Source organism: Galeopterus variegatus, unplaced genomic scaffold, assembly GCF_000696425.1.
Source record: "Galeopterus variegatus unplaced genomic scaffold, G_variegatus-3.0.2 Scaffold1123, whole genome shotgun sequence".
Classification (NCBI taxonomy): domain Eukaryota; kingdom Metazoa; phylum Chordata; class Mammalia; order Dermoptera; family Cynocephalidae; genus Galeopterus; species Galeopterus variegatus.
This window is the reverse complement of record NW_007727234.1, coordinates 35,690-41,291: the sequence shown is the minus strand read 5'-3', so window position 1 is coordinate 41,291 and position 5,602 is coordinate 35,690.

Sequence of the window (5,602 nt, the reverse complement as noted above, 5' to 3'; positions counted from 1 at the left end):
ACACTCCAGGGGTCCTGTCCACTACTCACGAATCTTCCAGATCTCCCCACAATCCAGTGAGTAAAGAGTTAATGCCCAGACCACCAGGGGAATGTCAGTACCTTCCAATCTCCAACATATTGGTCAGTGCCTGTGCCTTACAGGTTGATAAATATTTTGAATATCACTCCAGGTCATGCAAGATCCATAGCTTGGCAGGATGTAGTAAATTAACTCACCCAAATGGCCTAGACATTCCGCCTTCCTTCCAGAATAATAATCTCACCATTGCTTTGAGAATTTGCTGATATTTGCAGGTAAAGTCTGACATAGAATAGGTCCACCATCCATGAAAGTATGTTATGTTGTTATTATAAGTTGTTGCTCAACTGGGTCTGCCCTTTCTAGAATATTCTGTATTCCAGCATTTCTCAAAGGGTGCTCAGTAGCACTCTAGGCCTTGAGATGCTCCACTATAAAAAATTCTGAGGTCAAGGAAATTTGGGAAATTGCAGATGCTTGGAGATTCACAATGTGCATTGACCATTAAAGGACCTGAGAAAGCCTGCAGTGAGGAAATAGGATTAACATCATTTAATCCCTAAATCCTGTGGCCCCAAATGTTTTTTACCCCAGGACTCCCTTGTTCTGATGGGACATTTAAGTGAGTTTGTAAACACTGATGGGCAACCTCAAGAATTCACTTTGGAGGGCCGGCCGATGGCNGATCACTCCCTGTCCCCTTTTCCTCTTTTAAAATTTTTAAATTTTTAAAATTTTCTTCATAACAGATATCATATTCTGAAATTATTGAGTTATGTATTATCTTTCCCCTGTAGAATGGCAGATCCTCAAGATCAAGGCCTGAGACACTCTTGTTCATTGCTGTGTCCTCAGCACTGAGGACAGTGGCCCGCACACAGTAGGTGTGCAGCACATTTTGTTCACTGGGTGAAGGAATATGCTTTGCAGGGGTCACCATGGGCACCCTCTGCATCCCGGTTCTCTCATGTGTAAAAGTGAGGCACCTGAGCTGCACCTGCAAGGTCTCGTCCGCCTCTAACATTGTCTGTGACTCTCTTACTGTTCAAACCATAAAAGGCCAGATGGAAGATTTAGCAATAGATGCAAAAGATAAAATAGCAAAGATGAAATTTTCTGAGAATAGTAAAGGAAGAATTCGTAGCCCCAGGAGAGCTCAGGTGTGAGGAGTGTTGGTGGAAGAGCTGGAACTGAGAGAGCTGGGTTCGAGTCCCACGCTCATTGACCTGTCGAGCGATCTTAGACGAAGCAACTTCCCCTTTAGCCTCAGTTTTCTCCTCTGTAAAATGACTACAGCACTCCAAGCCCTTCTTATTTTGCAAGATTACAGGGAGGGTCAAACAAGTACACATGAGATGAGTCCCAATTTTATGAACAAATATGTGATTTAAAAAAAAAATTCAACAAATCTTTCCTAAGTGTCTGGGAGCCAGACATTGCCCTGGGGCCTGGGAGTCCCATGTGGAGTGGACCTGGCCTTCAGGGAGGAGGATAATCACACAGACAAGTGCATGCTCACCAATATAGAGGAGTGCATTGCAGGAGGGGTGGCATCCTCCGATGGCCTAGTCTGTGTGGGGTCAGGAAAACCATCCAGAGAGAGGAAGGTGCTTCAGGGCTGGTGCAGCCAGAAGGAGCTTCGGACTTCATGAAGGAGGAGGGAAGTTAGACCTCTGAGCTTGGGTAGCACTTGACCAGACAAGGAAAGTGGAGAGGGCTTTGTGGGGGAGGGACGGGGGCAGGGCCAGGGCACACACCTGTCTGGTTAAGAGACAGGGTGTTGGGTGAGGAACAGAGGGAGGAACTGGGCAGTTCCAGGCTATGGGGGTGATGAAGAGTAGGGACCCCGGCAATCAAGTCCCCCAACACCCTCACCTGACACATGGGAATGCAGAAGCCAGGGAGGGAGAGTGACCAGGCCAGGGAGCCTTAGAGGCACAGCCGGGACTCTAGCCACACATGAGCCCCTTGTCCCCCGACTGAGCACCCAGTCCACTCGTCCCTCTGCCCCTGAAGCCAGGTCGCACCTCAAGCGGCCGAGATGGGCAGGCTTTGCTTCCTTCCTCTGTCATGTGGAAGCAGCCCTGTGGCTCCCCAAGGCCCCCTCCCAGGGTCTGAAAACCCCTGAGGAATGGTAAGTCTTCTTTAAATTGAACCCAAATCCTCCTCTCTGCAGTTAACAGTGAATGCACCTCTTTTCAGGGTGGGCAAAGAAACTAGCCTCCAGGCTGCAAGGACCCCCCAGACTGTTTAGAGGCAGGAGTTTATGGCCAGGATTCAGTCGCCTCCGCCTCCGTTTTCTGGTCAGTAATTAACCAGGCCTCATCTGGGCAGCGATAAGCAAGCTGGGCCCATTAGCTGGGAGCACACTGCGTACCGCTCCTCTGGGATCACCCCCAACTGTTTGCTCCAGGAAGTGGGTGACAAGTCTGGGCAGCCTGGCCCCCATCTCCAGGTGACTGGCCTTCAGGCAGTGCTGCTCCGGACAGAGGACCCAGACCTCCCTGGGTGGGCAGTGAGTGGGCAGTTCATTCACCAATGGCCAAGGCCATTCCCACCAAGAAGTGGCCACCGAGGGGCAGAGGTGATTCCTGGCTGGTGAGGCCCTCTGTCTGAGGCAAAAGAGTAAATGGGTAGACACTTCAAAGAAGCAGCTCGGAAAGGCTGACATGGAAGTTCAAACATCTATGTACAAGACATTTATTATATTACTGTTTAAAATAGTAAAAATTAGTAACAACTCAATGGACATTAATAGGGAGCTTATTAAATGACTGATATAACCACAGAGTTTAATACTATGCAGCTGGTAAAAAGAATAAATTTGTGTATATTGTTGGAGAAATAGACAAAATACATCGCTAGGTGAGAAAAAACAGGTTACAGAACTGCATAAATATTATCAAGCCATTTATTTTTTAAGTGTATAACCTCCGTGTGTTTCTGTACACATAAAAAGGCTGGAAGATTGCACCCAACTGTGACCAGTGGCAATGTCTGAAGTAAAGAACACAGAGAGACTTTCACTTTCTCTGTCCTGTTTGAATTGTTTTCTATAATGGACACATATTTTCCAGAAAAACATATATCTTATAAAATATTATAAACATAAAGTGAGATAAGTCTTAGTCTGTTCAGGCTGCTATAACCCAATACTATAAACTGGGTGGTGTATAAACAACAGGTATTTACACCTGACAGTTCTGGAAGCTGAAAAGTCCAAGATCGAGGTGCCAGCAGATTCGGTGTCTGGTGAGGTCCCACTTTCTGGTTGACAGATAATGCCTCTCACTGTGTCCTCCCACAGTGGAAGGGGCAAGACAGCTCTCTGGGGCCTCTTTTATAAGGGCACTAATCCCATTCATGGGGGCAGAGCGGTCATAATCAAATTCCAAGGCCCCCCACATCCCAATATCATCACATTGGTGATCAGGTTACAACCGAAGAATTTGGGGGGACGCATTCAGACCATAGCAAGATGGCTTTACCCATTAGCCACCCCACTACCACCATCATCCCACCAACCTCACCACCTCTACCTCCACCACCACCTCCACCTCCTCCATCACCACCTTCTGCACCTTCACCCCCTTCACCCCCTTCACCCAGGAAACAAGTGCCATAGCAGAGCCCCTGCGAGCACTGTCCGGTAGAAATAGAACACGAGCCACGTGTATAATTCTAAATTCTCTTGCAGCCACACCAAAAAGTAAAGACAGAAGGGAAATTAATTTTAATAACCTGTTTCATTTAACTCAATACATCTAAAATATTATTTTATCACATAATCAATGAAAAATATTAATGTGATGTTTACATTCTTTTTGTCATACCAAGTCTTCGAAGCCTAGCATGTGTTACATATTTGCAGCACATCTCAACTCAGACTAGCCGTATTTCCTGCACTCCTGGCTTCCTATACCAGTGCCACCGCATAACGGCTGTGTGTCTGCGGGCAAGTTACTTAACCACTCTGGACTCACCTTCCCTACCTGTAAATTGGGAAGAAGAGCAGAGTTAGTGTGGGGATTAAATGAGTTAACAGGCGCACAGTGCTCACTCCAGGCCTGGCACACAGGCAGCGCTACATAGTGTTAACTGCTGTTATCCTTCTGGGAGCCTGGAGCAAGTACAGAGCTTTGGCTTCACACATGGAAACCATCCAGAGAGAGGAAGGTGCTTCAGGGCTGGTGCAGCCAGAAGGAGCTTCGGACTTCACGGAGGAGGAGGGAAGTTAGACCTCTGAGCTTGGGTAGCACTTGACCAGACAAGGAAAGTGGAGAGGGCTTTGTGGGGGAGGGACGGGGGCAGGGCCAGGGCACACACCTGTCTGGTTAAGAGACAGGGTGTTGGGTGAGGAGCAGAGGGAGGAACTGGGCAGTTCCAGGCTATGGGGGTGATGAAGAGTAGGGACCCCGGCAATCAAGTCCCCCAACACCCTCACCTGACACATGGGAATGCAGAAGCCAGGGAGGGAGAGTGACCAGGCCAGGGAGCCTTAGAGGCACAGCCGGGACTCTAGCCACACATGAGCCCCTTGTCCCCCGACTGAGCACCCAGTCCACTCGTCCCTCTGCCCCTGAAGCCAGGTCACACCTCAAGCGGCCGAGATGGGCAGGCTTTGCTTCCCTCCTCTGCCATGCGGAAGCAGCCCTGTGGCTCCCCGAGGCCCCCTCCCAGGGTCTGAAAACCCCTGAGGAATGGTAAGTCTTCTTTAAATTGAACCCAAATCCTCCTCTCTGCAGTTAACAGTGAATGCACCTCTTTGCAGGGTGGGCAAAGAAACTAGCCTCCAGGCTGCGAGGACCCCCCAGACTGTTTAGAGGCAGGAGTTTATGGCCAGGATTCAGTCGCCTCCGCCTCCGTTTTCTGGTCAGTAATTAACCAGGCCTCATCTGGGCAGCGATAAGCAAGCTGGGCCCATTAGCTGGGAGCACACTGCGTACCGCTCCTCTGGGATCACCCCCAACTGTTTGCTCCAGGAAGTGGGTGACAAGTCTGGGCAGCCTGGCCCCCATCTCCAGGTGACTGGCCTTCAGGCAGTGCTGCTCCGGACAGAGGACCCAGACCTCCCTGGGTGGGCAGTGAGTGGGCAGTTCATTCACCAATGGCCAAGGCCATTCCCACCAAGAAGCGGCCACCGAGGGGCAGAGGTGATTCCTGGCTGGTGAGGCCCTCTGCAAAAGTCGTCCATGAGGACTGTTGCCTGCTTTTGTCATCTGGAATAACCTGTTCCCCATTTTCTATCCAGTGCACATTCTGATCTTTACCCTGGGCTCCCTCTCAGTTTGCAAATGAGACCAACATGTGATCCTGGGCAGTCACCAGCATTCTGCTTCCTCCCGGTGGGCAGGAAGGATGTTCACTGTGGTGCACTCAAGGCCTGCACTCAGCACAGTGCATACACAAGGTGGCAAATGTTGCAATACTTCCAAACTGGTTGGTAAGCTGCTGCTGTCCTAACTCCCCCCTCCCCACCCACTCCTTGACACTCCAGGGGTCCTGTCCACTACTCACGAATCTTCCAGATCTCCCCACAATCCAGTGAGTAAAGAGTTAATGCCCAGACCACCAGGGGAAT